We start from the raw sequence: 20,940 nt of genomic DNA on the forward strand, positions 1-20,940 counted from the left end.
TATACACACCATGTTTACACATATTTTCTTACCATGTATACTCATATATACTCACCATGTATACTCGTACATACTTACCATGTATACTCACATATACTCGTCATGTTTACTCATTTAAACTCACCATGTATACTCCACATGTATACCCATATATACTCATCATGTCGACTCATATCCTTACCATGTATACTCATATATACTTACCATTTTCACTCATATATACTCAGCATGTTTACTCATATATACTCAGCATATATACTCATATATACTCAGCATATATACTCATATATACTCACCATATTTACTCATATATACTCAGCAAGTTTACTCATACATGCTCAGCATGTATACTCATATATACTCACCATATTTACTCATGTATACACACCATGTTTACTGATATTTACTCACCGTGAATACTCATATATGCTCACCATATATAATCATCATGTATACTCATCTATATTCACCATGTATACTTATGTGTACTCACCATGAATACTTGCATATACTCACCATGTGTTCTCACCATGTATACTCATATACACTCACCATGTATACTCATATACACTCACCATGTATACTCATATACACTCACCATGTATACTCATATACACTCACCATGTATACTCATATACACTCACCATGTATACTCATATACACTCACCATGTATACTCACCATTAATACTGACATATACTCACCTCACCATGTATACTCATATTTACCCAGCATGGATACTAACATATACTCATCATTTATACTCATGTTTACTCATATATACTCACCATTAATACTCATATACTCACCATGTATACTGTTATACACATATATACAATCACAGACATATGCAAGAGTCTAATCCCCATCAGCTTTTTGTTACTGTATTATTTTCCATATATTTTTTACCATATAATATTGAAGTTTTTTTTAAGGGTATTTAGCAATGAATTAAACATATTCAAACTGACATTTTAAGGGTTAAAACAATAATGATTGAATGTTTGCTATTTTTAGGACAAAAGCTGTTTTAGATGATTTATGGGAAAAGTTTAAATGCCTGTCGCCCAAATTCAGCTGGGATAGGCTCCAGCTTCCCCTTGACCCTGAATTGGATTTAGTGATTCAGAAAATTAATGAATTAATGAATGAATAAATGAAAGTTCAAATGAAGTCTGATTTTCTATCAGCTTGTGTGGATCTGAGAAGGACATGAGGAAAATCATACAGAACTAATTCTAAGAAAGCATGCTAACAATCCTGTGATAAATACTTAAAATTATTTTAATTTCACAAATTTCACTTTTTCTGTCCAGTTTTTAAAAAGAAAATTGTAGATTTCCGTTCCAGTCAGGTGCTGGAAAAGATTTCCTCTGGGCACCACATTTTCCTGCTGAAGTATAAAATAAAGCTAATAGTGTCACACAAATACCTGAAGTGAAACCTTGAGGGCTTTAAAGCAGAGCCGTAAGAACAGCCGTTTCATAATGTGTCCAGTCAATGTGAGGAATTAGATTCTTCATTGCAGGCTGCATTCACATGCAGAAATTGCCCTATTAAGCCTCTTTTCTTTCTTTCTCATGGTGACATTTATGGATGTATAAAGAGATGAAGTCTGTGGAGTCCAGGCAGGCTTCACCCAGCTTCCCTCCACAATGACTAAACCTGTGATTGATTCCCTAAAGCCGTGCTTTCCTCCAGAAATGCATTATAATTTAACTTTTGTTTCACGCAAATAAAACATTTTCCCTTATGGTTATAAAATCTAATTAGTCATGTTCTATAGGAGCCTTCTTTATGCAAAAGAAAGACAAGACATTATGCCCATGCACTGATTATCTGAACAACATTATCATCAAGAATAAATATCCTCTACCTTTAATCACATCTACTTTTGAATCCATTCAGGGGGCCCAGATTTTTACTAAATTGGACCTCTGCAACGCAAATCACTTGGTTAGAATTCATGACGGGGATGAGTGGCAGACGGCCTTTAACACCCCTCTCGGACATTTTGAATATCTTGTCATGCCTTTTGGACTCACTAATGCCCCCGCTGTGTTCCAAGCACTTATCAATGATGTTCTTCGAGACTTCCTACACCACTTTGTTTTTGTTTACCTCGATGATATCCTAGTTTTTTCCTGGTCCCTTGCAGAACATCAGCAACACGTCCGGTTGGTCTTACAACGGTTGCTGGAGAATCGTCTCTATGTCAAGGCAGAGAAATGCGACTTCCATGCTTCATCTACTTCCTTCCTAGGCTACGTCTTCCAGGGCGGGCAGACCCAGCTAAGATCAAGGCTGTTGCGGAATGGCCTATTCCCAGTACCAGGAAGGATTTACAACATTTTCTTGGCTTTTCTAATTTTTATCGACGTTTCATCAAAAATTATAGTATGGTTGCTGCTCCTCTCACCAGGCTGACCTCTGTCAAGATTCCATTCACCAGGACTCCGGAGATCAAGCTATTGGCCGTTTAAAAGAACTATTTGTCACACCACCCATTCTCGTTCAGCCAGACCCTGAGCGACAGTTCATCCTGGAGGTGGATGCCTCTGAGACTGGGGTTGAGGCCGTCTTGTCCCAGCAATCTGATAAGGAGGACAAATTACACCCCTGTGCCTTTTTCTCCAAGCGGTTGACCCCCTCTGAACAGAACAATGATGTTGGCGATAGAGAACTCCTAGCGGTAAAGCTTGCCTTGGATGAGTGGCGACACTGGCTGGAGGGGGCCAAACATCCTTTTGTAGCGTGGGCAGACCTTAAGAATCTTGCCTATTTGCAGAGTGCAAAGAAACTCAACTCCCGTCAAGCCCGTTGGTCACTGTTCTTTAATCATTTTGACTTTGCTATTTCCTATTGCCCTGGGTCCCAGAACACTAAGCCTGATGCCCTGTCCAGACAAAACTCTGCCAAGGAATCCTCTGAACCGGCACGTATTCTTCCTACTTCAGTGGTGGTTGGTGGAGTATCGTGGCATGTGGAGGATCAGGATACGTCAAGGATTGCTTTTGGACCCTGATCCTGAAGAGGGACCCCCCCAACCGCCGTTATGTTCTGCACTGGATCCATTCGTCTAAGTTTGCGTGTCATCCAGGAATTCATCGGACCACCACCTTGTGCACCATATCCTGGATGTTCGCCGCCGGGGTCAGAGTTTCCAGTATCTGGTGGACTGGTTGGGCTATGGCCCGGAGGAGCGTTCGTGGGTTCCTCGTCGCTTCATTCTGGACTCCTCACTGGTTGCTGATTTCCGCCACTCCTGCTGTCATGTGCCTCCTGGGTCGCCTGGAGGTGTCCTTTGAGGTGGGGGTACTGTCATGGTTTACTGTTTGAATTTGTGCAGGTTGCCATGGGGAACTCGGGGCGGAGTCTGGAGCTTTAATTGCTACCACCTGGAGCCCATCTTCCGGATCGATTATCCTGCTATGACAGCCTGCTATTTAAGGACAAGCTGGAGCTCCAGTCTTTGCCAGATTGTCTCTCTTTACTGCGTGGTAATCAGGCAAGTTCTAGTGCTTTGACTCATAGCTCGAGATTTCATTTTTGTTTTTCTTTGCCTCCTCAGCACATCTGAACCGTTATAGACGACTTCCTGGATCAGGATCCTTCTCTTCAGCCAAACTTCACCAACCTCTTGTGCCTGCCTGCTCAGCCTGCCTCAAACCAAGACCAACCACCACAACCAGAGACCACACCCCGGCAACCTCCACTCTCACCAGAATTCCAGTTATCTGAGAAGTTCATCCCTGGCCCTGGACCAGACCAACAGGATCTGGTTACTAAATAAATACTTCATTTACCTCTCCATCTGTGCGTTCTGCTTTTGGGTCCACCCCTCCACCCCAGTCTCTGACTGTGACAGTATTGTTGTACAAAGTGGAGTTTCTACCAACAAAAGCTGCTGTGATGTGACTGCTTTTACCAGAAGCGTCCACTGGAGGCACTTTACGCCAAGTCAGGCCAAATAGTCGCTGAATGTGAAGAGTGACCACAAGTTAATAAACGTAGACGGTCTTGGTGTGTTGTGTCGATATAAACACGGTGCTGCCCAGAAGTCAAGGAAGAGTCAGAGTGTTCCGCGGTTTTTATCCGAGATGTTACAAAAACATTTTATTCTGCAGTTTTATGATGTCTTTGGAATGGTTTTTGTTCTGGTTTCAGTAGATTTTACCACCCATAAAGGTCTGGCAGGACCCATCCCTCCGTCAGACTCGTAAAGGTCCGGGTTCTGGCAGGACCCATCCCTCCGTCAGACTCGTAAAGGTCCGGGTTCTGGGGAGGATCTGTTTGTATGTCTGTATGTATTTATACCTGCTGGTATAAAGGTTGAGAGCGATGTCGTAGAAACAATCAGCAAAACATCAGACCCATGTTGGAGTTTTAATAAACTCTACCAGGATGTGAAACGTCATTCTCCATCAAGCAGCAACCTCCAGCAATGACGACCGTTGTACTTTGAGCACATCAGCCGCCATTGTATTAATTTCCCATCTAAAACAGCTGAAAATGGATCCACTGTTCTTTACTGCGTTTTGTTAACGTCAGCATGCTCCCAGAGATCTGACCTCCATGAAGTAAGTGCAATGAATCAGAAAAAACTGTCTCATCACAACATTAAGAGACTAAACAGCCATACAAATACAAAATGAATTTTGTATATTCACAGCAACAATACCACCACAGTAAGGTGACGGTGTTTTCTCCGTGGTGGAACGTACTCTGGAGATTTGTGGTCTAATAAACACTCTGACTTGTGCACCCAAGATTTTCAGGCAGGGGATGCTTTTGAATAATAACCTGAATAAACCTGCAGCAGGCTTGTCATTGGGATTAACCATCATCCTCCAGCTCATAACAAGCCTCCTGATGTATGTTTTTTATGGTTCATCAATACTTTAGCTCTATTCATTAATGTACAGTTTATAAGAAGAGATAATATAGTATGACATAAACACATCGGATATCCCGACACCAGCATGAATTAACATCTATTAAAGCATCACCAGGGAATCACTGTTAACTCTCTCAGCATCCAGTTTGTGTCACTGTGAGGAATGGGATGTGAATACCAATAGGTTTATTTGTTCTAATCATTTTTACTTTATAATCATGGTCTAATAGTCCTCAGACTTTACAGCTCTGCAGTAACAGATTTACTGACATTAATGGAGTTTAGAAAACAGTTTCGAAACATAAAATAGTATATGAAGATCTATTTTATTCTCTTCTACGGTCAACAAGATGTCTGCATTGTCGTGCAGCTGCTGCATGCTGGATGTTTTCCCTGGAAACACTACAGATGGTTGTGTGTGAAACTTCGAATGATGTAGTGTGTGTTTAACACATCAGGTGCCTGTCCTGCATAATGTCTCTGTGGTAAGTTGTCATGCTGCGGTGCATCATTAGTTTCCCCCCCTTCAGCTGTCACATGTTCCCACTTTGTGGGTTAAAAGGACAAAATAACAGGAGCTGTCTTTGTCTGATGGAGCATTGCATGCTGGGATAGAGTAGAGGACAACACTGATGGCCTCATTCTTCACAGCACCTCTGACTCTGGCCGACTGGTTTGATTGTGTCCATATTCCCGTAGGAGGAAGGAGGACAGCAGCGAGCTTTGTAACTCTCTTACCCAGATGCTAAAGACCTAATTAACCCGCTGCAATTGTCCTGTAGTGGCCTGAAGACTAAGGTCTGGATGAGGCAGGAGGAGTTCTGGCTGGAAGATGGAATCAGGTTTATTAATGAAAAGATCTGTCTAATGTGTCTGTGTTGAGGTAAAACTTGACTTTATGCTTTAAACACATTTATATAATTTAAAGGCAGAGTATGTAAGATTTCCAGGCGATTCTTTCCAACAGCAGGTGCAATAATTAGTAAAAACCACAAAACTGTTACCTTCACAAACCACCACAGGGCGGCAGCAATGAGCAACATCGAGTCCTCATGAGAAACGTGGAATGGAGTAGGAGGTCAACATCATCCCGATAGGTCGCCATCGCAGGTCTGACAGCATCCCGATTTGTCGCCATCGCAGGTCTGACAGCATCCCGATTTGTCGCCATCGCAGGTCTGACAGCATCCCGATTTGTCGCCATCGCAGGTCTGACAGCATCCCGATTTGTCGCCATCGCAGGTCTGACAGCATCCCGATTTGTCGCCATCGCAGGTCTGACAGCATCCCGATTTGTCGCCATCGCAGGTCTGACAGCATCCCGATTTGTCGCCATCGCAGGTCTGACAGCATCCCGATTTGTCGCCATCGCAGGTCTGACAGCATCCCGATTTGTCGCCATCGCAGGTCTGACAGCATCCCGATTTGTCGCCATCGCAGGTCTGACAGCATCCCGATTTGTCGCCATCGCAGGTCTGACAGCATCCCGATTTGTCGCCATCGCAGGTCTGACAGCATCCCGATTTGTCGCCATCGCAGGTCTGACAGCATCCCGATTTGTCGCCATCGCAGGTCTGACAGCATCCCGATTTGTCGCCATCGCAGGTCTGACAGCATCCCGATTTGTCGCCATCGCAGGTCTGACAGCATCCCGATTTGTCGCCATCGCAGGTCTGACAGCATCCCGATTTGTCGCCATCGCAGGTCTGACAGCATCCCGATTTGTCGCCATCGCAGGTCTGACAGCATCCCGATTTGTCGCCATCGCAGGTCTGACAGCATCCCGATTTGTCGCCATCGCAGGTCTGACAGCATCCCGATTTGTCGCCATCGCAGGTCTGACAGCATCCCGATTTGTCGCCATCGCAGGTCTGACAGCATCCCGATTTGTCGCCATCGTAGGTCTGACAGCATCCCGATTTGTCGCCATCGTAGGTCTGACAGCATCCCGATTTGTCGCCATCGTAGGTCTGACAGCATCCCGATTTGTCGCCATCGCAGGTCTGACAGCATCCCGATTTGTCGCCATCGCAGGTCTGACAGCATCCCGATTTGTCGCCATCGTAGGTCTGACAGCATCCCGATTTGTCGCCATCGTAGGTCTGACAGCATCCCGATTTGTCGTCATCGTAGGTCTGACAACATCCTGATAGGTCGCCATTGTAGTTTTTGGAGAACAGGACCAATTAAATATCTGATAATTCATATTGTTAACAATAAATCCTGTGTACACATTCATATCAGCGTTTCAAATAAATGTTCAATATCTGTACATTTGAAAATGCTCAGGTTTTAAACTACAACCAAACCCATAAATAAAACAGTACAAGCAGCAAAAAGCAAGATGGCTAATGCTATAGCTAATGCTAAATGCTAAAGCCAGTATTTAACCCACCAGGCTAACATGAACAACAGGATAAAGGCCTGGTCCACAATCACATGTTAGCATTAGCATGCTAATTTTAGCTAATGGTGGCTAACACCACAAACAAATTACATAGGCTCAGACAAAGCTCAGACTCACCAATTCCAAAGATCATAGATGCCCAAATGACAGGCACAGTCCCCCAGTCCTTAGATCAAGTTGGCCTCTACAAAGTTACAATGATGCATAATTGACTTTATACAAGATTTACTAAATAGATTGTATGTCTGTTTGAAACCAACCTTCAAAGCAGCTGTCCTCAACTCCTCTCCCACACTACTGAGCTGAGAGGAAGTGAGGCAGCATAAGTATGGAACCCTGATTGGCTGGAGAGACCAGGTGAACTGTCATGTGACCAGTGCATTCAAGGACTGAGTGGAAGAGTGGGAATTTTGAATCTCTCATGGAGAAAACATGTTAGATGTTACATTTTTCCCTTTGGTTACATACGCACGTACATCCACATGACACAGACACTAAATGTCATGCACATAACACACCTACAACACAGAGCACATTTAATCACATCAACACTCACCCCCAACTCTCACACACACTCTAAGCATGTGGACAGACATATAGGAACATTGTACACACAGATGAATTTATATACGCACACAATCTACACGCAGCATGCATGCATTAATGTGGGCTTGCACACACACAAACACACACATACTTTTATAGAAACACTTCAGTAGCTTGAGCATGACCACCCTGAGGTTTGTTACGTGGAATATACGAGGAGCTGGTTCCAGGGAGAAGAGGTTGAAGGTGTTTAGCGGATTGAATGATCTACAGGCAGACATTGTCCTGCTACAGGAGACTCATTTATTAAAAACAACAGCTAACGTACTCTCTACAGCACAGTTCCCTCACGTGTACTCGGCCTGCTTCAATTCTAGACAAAGAGGAGTAGCCATTCTGATAAACAGGAAAATTCATTTTACTGCTAATAATATAATTTTAGACCCAGGTGGAAGATTCATAATAATGACATTATCTATCCTAAACATGAAGTTATGCATTGCAAATATTTATGGCCCAAACACTGATGACCCCTCCTTTTTTCATTCCTTCTTCTCCTTACTATATGATCACCTTGATAATACACTTATCATTGGGGGCGACCTCAACATGACCTTAAACTCTGGGATGGACAAGGGGGGCGGAGCAGGGAAACACAGGGTCTGGCAGTCAACAAGAGTTGTTAAACAATATATGGAGGATTTTGGTCTTTGTGATGTCTGGCGCTCACAACACCTCACTGCTAGAGAGTACACTTACTTTTCATCTGTCCACCACTCATACTCCAGAATAGACGACTTCCTCACTAACAGCTCTATGATGAACAATATCTCAGAAACTAAAATCCATTCCATCACTATCAGTGATCACGCACCAGTATCATTTACCCTAATGAATAAGAAAACTAAACCATCTTATAGCAAATGGAGACTTAATACATCATTACTTAAAGATCCTGATTTTATCAGTTACTTCAAACGGGAGTGGTCTTTGTATATAGAAAACAATGACATACCAGGAACATCAGCATGTGTTCTTTGGGAGGCAGGAAAAGCAGTCATGAGAGGGAAAATAATTTCATTTTCATCACATAAGAAAAAGAAGGAGAGTTCAAAAATATCTGAACTAGAGCTTAAAATAAAATCACTAGAAGATGCCTACAAGGCTTCTCCAGAAGAGCAAGTTCTGAATCACATAAGAAAGGCTAAACTAGAGCTGAATGAAATAATTAACCAAAAAACCCAGTTTTTGCTACAAAGACTTCGCTTAGAGAATTTTGAACATAGCAACAAATCTGGAAGATTTCTCGCAAATCAATTAAAAGCAAACAAGGAGAAAACAACCATCTCCTCTGTTAAAGATTCAAGAGGAAATATCCTCCATGACCTTGATGGAATAAATGACACGTTTAGGGATTTCTATAAAACATTATATTCCTCAGAAACAGATCCATCAGACAACAGCATTGAGGAATTTCTCAGCTACCTCAATCTTCCAAAGTTACAACAGGATCAGGAAATGGTTTTGGACGCACCCATTTCAGTAGGGGAACTACATGAAGCTTTAAAACACATGCCCAGCAATAAAGCTCCAGGACCAGACGCTTTTCCAGTTGAATATTATAAAGAATTTTGGTCTACACTAGCACCCACTTTTTATAAAATGGTTTCAGAAATTAAGGAAAAAGGTCGAATATCTCAAAACATGAATTTGGCTAGTATTACAATAATACTAAAACCAGGAAAAGACCCCAAACTCCCATCTAGTTATCGTCCAATATCACTAATAAACGCAGATCTTACAATAATCAGTAAAGTGCTTGCTACAAGACTAGAAAAAATAACTCCACTTATCATACATCCTGATCAAACAGGATTTATCAAGGGACGACATTCCACCACTAATACATGCAGACTAATAAATCTAATTGATTATGCCACCATACATAACCTGGAAACTACAATAATCTCTCTAGATGCTGAAAAAGCATTTGACAGGGTGAACTGGAAATTCTTATTTGCAACATTAAGAAAATTGGGGTTTGGCTCATCGTTTATCGACTGGATAAAGATACTGTATAGCAATCCAAATGCATGCGTCAGGACAAATGATCAAACTTCTCACAGCTTCAGTTTGCAGAGAGGCACCAGACAAGGCTGTCCACTCTCCCCCTCACTTTTTGCAATCTTTATTGAACCCTTAGCAGCTAGCATTAGACAAAACAAAGACATTAAAGGCATTAACTGTAGAAATATGGAGCATAAGACCAGTCTTTATGCTGATGATGTTTTACTTTTCCTTCAAAATTCACCATCATCCATCTGTCAGACAATCACACTCAATAAATTCTCATTAATTTCTGAATATTCCATTAATTGGTCTAAAACCACCGTTTTACCCATCAACTGTTCCTTCCATAATACTCCTGACACTGCTTTACAGTCAGGAGATATTAGATACTTGGGAATAAACATCTCACCCAGACTGTCAGACCTTATAAAGCTAAATTATGTCCCTCTACTAAAAACAGTTGAGGACGATCTCACACGGTGGAAATCTTTACCCATATCACTAATGGGAAGAGTTGCAACTATAAAAATGATGATTCTACTTAAAATCAATTATCTGTTTTCAATGATCCCCATTAAACCTCCCTCCACCTGGTTTAAATCGCTGGACTCTAATGTTACTAGATTTCTCTGGAAAGACAAACCACCACGGATTAGTCTAAAAACACTCCAGAAGACTAAAGATAGCGGTGGCTTAGACTTGCCTAATTTCCAAAATTACTTTATAAGCAATAGACTACAATACATCTCTAAATGGCTTAAACCTAGCTATCTAGATGAACCATGGCTTAATATAGAAGAAGCTATGTGTGAGGATATGGCAATTTCAGACCTGCCATTTATCAGCACAGCTGTCAAACGCCAAAAATGCTTTAAAAGCATTAATATCAGCTCCTCACTAATGGCCTGGTGGGAATTTCTTAAACTAACCAAATCCTTGCTTATTCCATGCAAACTTACACCTATTTGGAACAATCCCGACATCCAGCAAAACCAGAAAATGATAAACTTCCCTCAGTGGAAGAATAAAGGAATAAAACAGTTAGAACATTTAATAGAAAATGGGAACTTTCTCCCTTTTGATACAATTACTTCACGATATGAAATCAGCAGCACAAAATTCTTAGAATACCACCAACTTAAATCTATTATAGGTAAGAAATACACCCCTGATCAATTAAACTTGCAGCTACCTATCAGGGCTGCAGAATTCTTAATGCCCCGAAACTGTTATCCAAAATATATAGATTACTATCAAAGCTAGACGATTCCATCTGTCTCCCAACTTCTAAATGGGAAGCAGACTTATCCAGTAACTTTGACCAAAATGAATGGTCACAAATCTGTTCAAATACATTTACAATGACTAAGAATTCAAACATGCAACTAATACAATTTAAAATTCTGCATAGAAGTCATTATACAGGACACAGGATGTTCAGGATGGGTCTGTCACAATCCAACATCTGTCCACACTGCACTGGCAACACGACTGACAGCTACTACCATGCTTTGTGGTCTTGCCCACCTGTCCAGGAATTCTGGTTTCAGGTATGTAAAGATCTGTCAAATTGCTTCAAATGTAACATCCCTACAAACCCCAAACTGGGCCTACTGGGTCACTTGGGTGAAATTAACATAGAATTTAATTCTGCAAACTTAATCCTCACCAGTTTATGTATCGCAAAGAAAACTATCCTTCTAAACTGGAAAAGCAAACAAAGTCTGTGTATCCAGCAGTTCAGAAATCTCTTATTAGATCACATCAGTGTCGAGATGATGTCTGCTGTCTGTGTGTGTGTGTGGGGGGGCAGGGGTGTATGTATGGGGGAGTGGGTGGTGCATGTGTGTGGTAGGTTGGTGGATAAGTGTAGATATGATGGATGGGAGTGGGGGAGATTTGGATGTGACGTGGGGGTCAGGAGGAGGGTTTTAAGGGTGGGCTGAACGGGTGGCTGGGTGGACCTGAATGTGTCTGGAAGTGTGTGTGTGTGTGTGGCTGTAGGTGTGTGCTGAGACAGTGTGAAGTGCCGATGTGTGGACAAGGGGGGACTTCATGTCCCCAGGTGGGGGTGTCCTCTGTGAGTGAGGGGGCGGTGGACAATCGGTCTGGGATTCCCCTTCTGCCGCCCCGCCTCCTCTTTGTCCTCATGCCCCCCTTCTGCATGTGGTGAGTTGGTCCCCTCTTGGGTCGGTGATGACTCTCTGGTTAGAGTCGCCGAAGGCTCTGGTTACGGGGATGGCTGTCCCCGGCTTGTCCTGGTCCTTGGGGGGCCCTGGGAGTAGGGGGCATGCCCAGTGCCGCGGGCGGCTCACCTTCTGGAGGGAAGCTCACTTTCCTCCAGACTTAAATCCCTCAACCCCTCTTCCTCCCCGCTCCCCATCACACACAGGCAGGGTATTGGGAGGTGTGCACGTGGCGCTGGGTGGTGAGAAAGGCCATCAAGGTGGTCTTGATCGCTGCACCCAGCCTCGGCTCACCTCCCAGTTTTAATTACACTTAGACACCAAACACCAAAACACTGACGACTCACATGATTAGGGGGGGGGGCATGCAGTGTATGGTGGGCGGGGCTGCTTAGGTGGTCCCTCTCCCAGCACCGCGTGGCACTTCCCTCAATTTTAATTGCAACTAATACATACTTCACAATCAGTCATAAGCGGGGGGGAGGCAGGGACGATAGGGTCTTCTCATGCCCCTGCTCTCGGGGCTTTACTGGGGGGGGGTACGGGTGGGGGAAGAGTGCCGTCCATTAGGCCTAAGTCTGGGCTGGCCTGGCTGTAGGAGGGTTGTCGCCGGCCCTGGGGGGGTGCTGGGTCGGCTGCATCTGTGGGGTGGTGGGGGGGACGCTGGGAGTGGTGGGCGGTAATTATGGGGGCCCTGATCGGGGCCATCCTGTCCTCTGCCCCCTCTGAGGTATCTCACATGGGACATGATGGAGGGGTGAGGTGAGGATGTGTGGGAGCGGGTGTATGGGGTTACAGATGGATGGTGGGATGGCTGGGGGGGGGGGATTAGGGTTAGGGATATAGGTGGGTAGGGGATAGGGATGTGTGAGGATGAGTAGATGTGTGTGTGGAGGGGTATGTTGGCGCGTGGGTTGTATTGGGGTGTGCCTGTGTTGGAGGAGTGAGGGTATGTGTGTGTGTGTGTGTGTGTGTGTGTGTGCGTGTGTGTGTGTGTGTGTAGGGGGGGGTGTATGTGCGGAATGGGATGTGTGAGTGAGGGTGAAGTTTGGAGGGGGGCTATGGGTGGTGGAGGGGTGTTTGGTGGGGCATGTGTGGTTGGGTAGAAGTAGAGGGATGGGGTGGTGGGGTGTGAGCGTGTGTGTGGGGGGGGTGAGCGTGTGTGGGGGCGGGGGCGATTGGGGTTCGTGTGACTTGGTATGGGTGAGTGAGTAGAGGTGGGGTGGGGTTGTATATGTGATGGATGATGTGCATGGATTGCAGAGGGTTGTGTGGATGGGGGTTGAGAGGGGAGTGCGTGTTTGGGGGGGGGGGGGGGGGGTATGCATGTATATGTGTGAGGGGAGTGCGTGTTGGGGGGGGGGGGTATGCATGTATATGTGTGTGTGGTTTGGTGGTGGTGGGGTGGTGTCCTGTACCCGGGGGCGCAGCTGGTGCGCTGGGGTGCGACCTGGCTGCCGCTGGGTGGCGGTCTGGGGATCCTGGTCCTCCGTCGGTGTGGGCTGTGCCCTCTGCCTGCGGGGGCGGGGGGCTGCTCACGGGCTCTTGGGGCCCTGGGGCCTGCGCTCTGTCTGCCCTAGGTGGCCGGTGCCCGGCGGGATCGGCCCTTGCCGGCCTGGGCCTGCTGGGGCCTGTTCCCCCTGACTGCGGGGGACTCTGGTTGGGCACCTCCTTCGCCACCTCCTGGGCGGATGCATGGCTGGCTCTGGAGTGGGGGGGTTGGGATCTGTACCTGGGGGTGACTGTCGGTTACCCGGGTCTCTGGGTTCTCCTGGCCTTCCTCTAGCTGTAGGCGGGCGGGGTCACATTGGCATGATCACTCTTCTCTAAACACGTTCCACTCTGAATGTTCTGCATGAATGTTCTGCATGTATCATAGTCACTGAGTCATCCAGCAAGTTTATTCACTAACAGCAGGTACCTCTCTTTCTGTCTTTTTGACTTAACTTGCTAGTTTCTGGTCCTCATGATTGTCAACGGTTTTGTTCTCCACGAATCTAGAGTTGGCTTGTGTGGGTGTATATATTTATGTGTGTGGGTGGGTATGTGTGTGTACTTATGTGTATGTGTATGTGTATGTATGTATGTGTATGGATGTGTATATATGTATGCATATGTGTGAGTGTATGTGTATGTATGTATATGTATGTGTATGTGTGTGTATGTGTATGTATGTGTATGTATGTATGTGTATGGATATGTATATATGTATGCATATGTGTGAGTGTATGTGTATGTATGTGTATATGTATGTATGTATGTATATATGTATATATATAATGTATGTGCGAGTGTATATACATATATATGTAGGTGGGTATGTATGTGCATATACATGTATGCATTGATCTCTTTCTTTTGTTTTTTTTTTTTTGTTTTTTTATGTTCTCTTTTCTGTTCTCTTTCTGCCCCTTTCCTGTCCTTTCCGGTCGGGTCCAGCAGCATAAACTCTGTAATACAAGCTATTATCCAAAACAAATTGAAAAATAAAATAAGAATCAAGAAATACAAGGGGATCATTACATCTACAAAAGTTCCCCTTGGCAAAATAAATTTGCTCAGCAGAACATCAGTCTGCTTGCTTAAATGCTGGACAAGACAAAAAAAAAAAAAAAAAAAAAAAAAAAAAAATCAGGATGCTGTCAGACCTACGATGACGACAACATCCTGATTTGTCGTCATCGTAGGTCTGACAGCATCCTGATTTGTCGTCATCGTAGGTCTGACAACATCCCGATTTGTCGCCATCGTAGGTCTGACAGCATCCTGATTTGTCGTCATCGTAGGTCTGACAGCATCCTGATTTGTCGTCATCGTAGGTCTGACAGCATCCCGATTTGTCGTCATCGTAGGTCTGACAACATCCTGATTTGTCTTCGTCGTAGGTCTGACAGCATCCTGATTTGTCGTCATCGTAGGTCTGACAACATCCCGATTTGTCGTCATCGTAGGTCTGACAGCATCCCGATTTGTCGTCATCGTAGGTCTGACAACATCCTGATTTGTCGTCATCGTAGGTCTGACAGCCTCTTGATTTGTCGTCATCGTAGGTCTGACAGCATCCTGATTTGTCTTCATCGTAGGTCTGACAACATCCTGATTTGTCGTCATCGTAGGTCTGACAGCCTCTTGATTTGTCGTCATCGTAGGTCTGACAGCATCCTGATTTGTCGTCATCGTAGGTCTGACAGCATCCCGATTTGTCGTCATCGTAGGTCTGACAACATCCTGATAGGTCGCCATTGTAGTTTTGACAGCATCCTGATTTGTCGTCATCGTAGGTCTGACAACATCCTGATAGGTCGTCATCGTAGGTCTGACAACATCCTGATTTGTCGTCATCGTAGGTCTGACAACATCCTGATTTGTCGTCATCGTAGGTCTGACAACATCCTGATTTGTCGTCATCGTAGGTCTGACAGCATCCTGATTTGTCGTCATCGTAGGTCTGACAGCATCCTGATTTGTCTTCATCGTAGGTCTGACAACATCCTGATAGGTCGCCATTGTAGTTTTGACAGCATCCTGATTTGTCGTCATCGTAGGTCTGACAACATCCTGATAGGTCGTCATCGTAGGTCTGACAACATCCTGATTTGTCGTCATCGTAGGTCTGACAACATCCTGATAGGTCGCCATCGTAGTTTTGACAGCATCCTGATTTGTCGTCATCGTAGGTCTGACAGCATCCTGATTTGTCGTCATCGTAGGTCTGACAACATCCTGATAGGTCGCCATTGTAGTTTTGACAGCATCCTGATTTGTCTTCATCGTAGGTCTGACAGCATCCCGATTTGTCGTCATCGTAGGTCTGACAACATCCTGATTTGTCGTCATCGTAGGTCTGACAACATCCTGATAGGTCGCCATTGTAGTTTTGACAGCATCCTGATTTGTCGTCATCGTAGGTCTGACAGCATCCTGATTTGTCGTCATCGTAGGTCTGACAGCATCCCGATTTGTCGTCATCGTAGGTCTGACAGCATCCTGATTTGTCGTCATCGTAGGTCTGACAACATCCTGATAGGTCGCCATTGTAGTTTTGACAGCATCCTGATTTGTCGTCATCGTAGGTCTGACAGCATCCTGATTTGTCGTCATCGTAGGTCTGACAGCATCCCGATTTGTCGTCATCGTAGGTCTGACAACATCCTGATTTGTCGTCATCGTAGGTCTGACAGCATCCTGATTTGTCGTCATCGTAGGTCTGACAGCATCCCGATTTGTCGTCATCGTAGGTCTGACAACATCCTGATTTGTCGTCATCGTAGGTCTGCCAACATCCTGATAGGTCGCCATCGTAGGTCTGACAGCATCCCGATTTGTCGTCATCGTAGGTCTGACAGCATCCTGATTTGTCGTCATCGTAGGTCTGACAACATCCTGATAGGTCGTCATCGTAGGTCTGACAACATCCTGATTTGTCGTCATCGTAGGTCTGACAGCATCCTGATTTGTCGTCATCGTAGGTCTGACAGCATCCTGATTTGTCGTCATCGTAGGTCTGACAGCATCCTGATTTGTCGTCATCGTAGGTCTGACAGCATCCTGATTTGTCGTCATCGTAGGTCTGACAACATCCTGATTTGTCGTCATCGTAGGTCTGACAACATCCTGATTTGTCACCATCGTAGGTCTGACAACATCCTGATTTGTCGTCATCGTAGGTCTGACAACATCCTGATAGGTCGCCATTGTAGTTTTGACAGCATCCTGATTTGTCGTCATCGTAGGTCTGACAACATCCTGATAGGTCGTCATCGTAGGTCTGACAACATCCTGATTTGTCGTCATCGTAGGTCTGACAACATCCTGATTTGTCGTCATCGTAGGTCTGACAACATCCTGATTTGTCGTCATCGTAGGTCTGACAACATCCTGATAGGTCGCCATCTTAGGTCTGACAACATCCTGATTTGTCGTCATCGTAGGTCTGACAGCATCCTGATTTGTCTTCATCGTAGGTCTGACAACATCCTGATAGGTCGCCATTGTAGTTTTGACAGCATCCTGATTTGTCGTCATCGTAGGTCTGACAACATCCTGATAGGTCGTCATCGTAGGTCTGACAACATCCTGATTTGTCGTCATCGTAGGTCTGACAACATCCTGATTTGTCGTCATCGTAGGTCTGACAACATCCTGATTTGTCGTCATCGTAGGTCTGACAACATCCTGATAGGTCGCCATCGTAGGTCTGACAACATCCTGATTTGTCGTCATCGTAGGTCTGACAACATCCTGATAGGTCGCCATCGTAGGTCTGACAGCATCCTGATAGGTCGCCATCTTAGGTCTGACAACATCCTGATAGGTCGCCATCGTAGTTTTGACAGCATCCTGATTTGTCGTCATCGTAGGTCTGACAGCATCCTGATTTGTCGTCATCGTAGGTCTGACAACATCCTGATAGGTCGCCATTGTAGTTTTGACAGCATCCTGATTTGTCTTCATCGTAGGTCTGACAGCATCCCGATTTGTCGTCATCGTAGGTCTGACAACATCCTGATTTGTCGTCATCGTAGGTCTGACAACATCCTGATAGGTCGCCATTGTAGTTTTGACAGCATCCTGATTTGTCGTCATCGTAGGTCTGACAGCATCCTGATTTGTCGTCATCGTAGGTCTGACAGCATCCCGATTTGTCGTCATCGTAGGTCTGACAGCATCCTGATTTGTCGTCATCGTAGGTCTGACAACATCCTGATAGGTCGCCATTGTAGTTTTGACAGCATCCTGATTTGTCGTCATCGTAGGTCTGACAGCATCCTGATTTGTCGTCATCGTAGGTCTGACAGCATCCCGATTTGTCGTCATCGTAGGTCTGACAACATCCTGATTTGTCGTCATCGTAGGTCTGACAGCATCCTGATTTGTCGTCATCGTAGGTCTGACAGCATCCCGATTTGTCGTCATCGTAGGTCTGACAACATCCTGATTTGTCGTCATCGTAGGTCTGCCAACATCCTGATAGGTCGCCATCGTAGGTCTGACAGCATCCCGATTTGTCGTCATCGTAGGTCTGACAGCATCCTGATTTGTCGTCATCGTAGGTCTGACAACATCCTGATAGGTCGTCATCGTAGGTCTGACAACATCCTGATTTGTCGTCATCGTAGGTCTGACAGCATCCTGATTTGTCGTCATCGTAGGTCTGACAGCATCCTGATTTGTCGTCATCGTAGGTCTGACAGCATCCTGATTTGTCGTCATCGTAGGTCTGACAGCATCCTGATTTGTCGTCATCGTAGGTCTGACAACATCCTGATTTGTCGTCATCGTAGGTCTGACAACATCCTGATTTGTCACCATCGTAGGTCTGACAACATCCTGATTTGTCGTCATCGTAGGTCTGACAACATCCTGATAGGTCGCCATTGTAGTTTTGACAGCATCCTGATTTGTCGTCATCGTAGGTCTGACAACATCCTGATAGGTCGTCATCGTAGGTCTGACAACATCCTGATTTGTCGTCATCGTAGGTCTGACAACATCCTGATTTGTCGTCATCGTAGGTCTGACAACATCCTGATTTGTCGTCATCGTAGGTCTGACAACATCCTGATAGGTCGCCATCTTAGGTCTGACAACATCCTGATTTGTCGTCATCGTAGGTCTGACAGCATCCTGATTTGTCTTCTTCGTAGGTCTGACAACATCCTGATAGGTCGCCATTGTAGTTTTGACAGCATCCTGATTTGTCGTCATCGTAGGTCTGACAACATCCTGATAGGTCGTCATCGTAGGTCTGACAACATCCTGATTTGTCGTCATCGTAGGTCTGACAACATCCTGATTTGTCGTCATCGTAGGTCTGACAACATCCTGATTTGTCGTCATCGTAGGTCTGACAACATCCTGATAGGTCGCCATCGTAGGTCTGACAACATCCTGATTTGTCGTCATCGTAGGTCTGACAACATCCTGATAGGTCGCCATCGTAGGTCTGACAGCATCCTGATAGGTCGCCATCTTAGGTCTGACAACATCCTGATAGGTCGTCATCGTAGGTCTGACAACATCCTGATTTGTCGTCATCGTAGGTCTGACAACATCCTGATAGGTCGCCATCGTAGGTCTGACAGCATCCTGATAGGTCGCCATCTTAGGTCTGACAACATCCTGATAGGTCGTCATCGTAGGTCTGACAACATCCTGATTTGTCGTCATCGTAGGTCTGACAACATCCTGATAGGTCGCCATCGTAGGTCTGACAACATCCTGATAGGTCGCCATCGTAGGTCTGACAACATCCTGATAGGTCGCCATCGTAGGTCTGACAACATCCTGATAGGTCGCCATCGTAGGTCTGACAACATCCTGATAGGTCGCCATCGTAGGTCTGACAACATCCTGATAGGTCGCCATCGTAGGTCTGACAACATCCTGATTTGTCGTCATCGTAGGTCTGACAACATCCTGATAGGTCGCCATCGTAGGTCTGACAGCATCCTGATAGGTCGCCATCTTAGGTCTGACAACATCCTGATAGGTCGTCATCGTAGGTCTGACAACATCCTGATTTGTCGTCATCGTAGGTCTGACAACATCCTGATAGGTCGCCATCGTAGGTCTGACAACATCCTGATAGGTCGCCATCGTAGGTCTGACAACATCCTGATAGGTCGCCATCGTAGGTCTGACAACATCCTGATAGGTCGCCATCGTAGGTCTGACAACATCCTGATAGGTCGCCATCGTAGGTCTGACAACATCCTGATAGGTCGCCATCGTAGGTCTGACAACATCCTGATAGGTCGCCATCGTAGGTCTGACAACATCCTGATTTGTCGTCATCGTAGGTCTGACAACATCCTGATTTGTCGTCATCGTAGGTCTGACAACATCCTGATTTGTCGTCATCGTAGGTCTGACAACATCCTGATAGGTCGCCATCGTAGGTCTGACAACATCCTGATAGGTCGCCATCGTAGGTCTGACAACATCCTGATAGGTCGCCATCGTAGGTCTGACAACATCCTGATAGGTCGCCATCGTAGGTGTGACAACATCCTGATAGGTCTCCATCGTAGGTCTGACAACATCCTGATAGGTCGCCATCGTAGGTCTGACAACATCCTGATAGGTCGCCATCGTAGGTCTGACATCATCCTGATAGGTCGCCATCGTAGGTCTGACAACATCCTGATTGTAAGTATAGTTTTTATAAATTGCTGGCCAAGAGACTGATTTCTGTCTCAGTCTGGATGACTCCTTATTTTCTTCAGGGTCTGTTGATGGTGTGACTGTGTTGTGTCCACGCTGTGCTGGAGTATTGATCAGTAAAGGCTGTGAGTTCACACTCTGTTAAGTTGTTTATATATAAATGAGTTATTTTAATGTGGATTCACATGCAGCATGTGCAGGCCCATCCAGAATATGTGCGGAGAATGGAGAGGGACCTGGACATTCGTTTGTCCACTTTGTGTGTTTGCATTAAGCCTTTGTTTGACAGTATTGAGCTTCTTACATTGACTTTGTTCGATGAACACACAACCTCCTTTCATCCTCAGAACTGCTCCAAAACTCCTCAGATCAGGATGAAAGAGAGCGGCTCTTCTTTCTGCAGGTATCGAACGTCGCTGAGACGGCAGCAATCCACTTAATGCTAAATACTGCAGTGTTTTATCTGGAGGAGAAACTACAGCGAGCACTTATCTCCTCCTGCTCGCTAATGGAGGTGGCAGGCCTGACTTCAGAGGAATGTCCAGTTGGAAAGGGAGGAGTTGGAATTAAAAGTAGAAAATGGTCTTTATTCCCATTTTCACAACATGTTTTTCATAATAATTTATGGAGACATGGTCATATATGATCATTTCTTGTGTGGAGCAGCAC

This window comes from Telmatherina bonti, assembly GCF_933228915.1.
Source record: "Telmatherina bonti genome assembly, chromosome: 11".
Lineage (NCBI taxonomy): Eukaryota > Metazoa > Chordata > Actinopteri > Atheriniformes > Telmatherinidae > Telmatherina > Telmatherina bonti.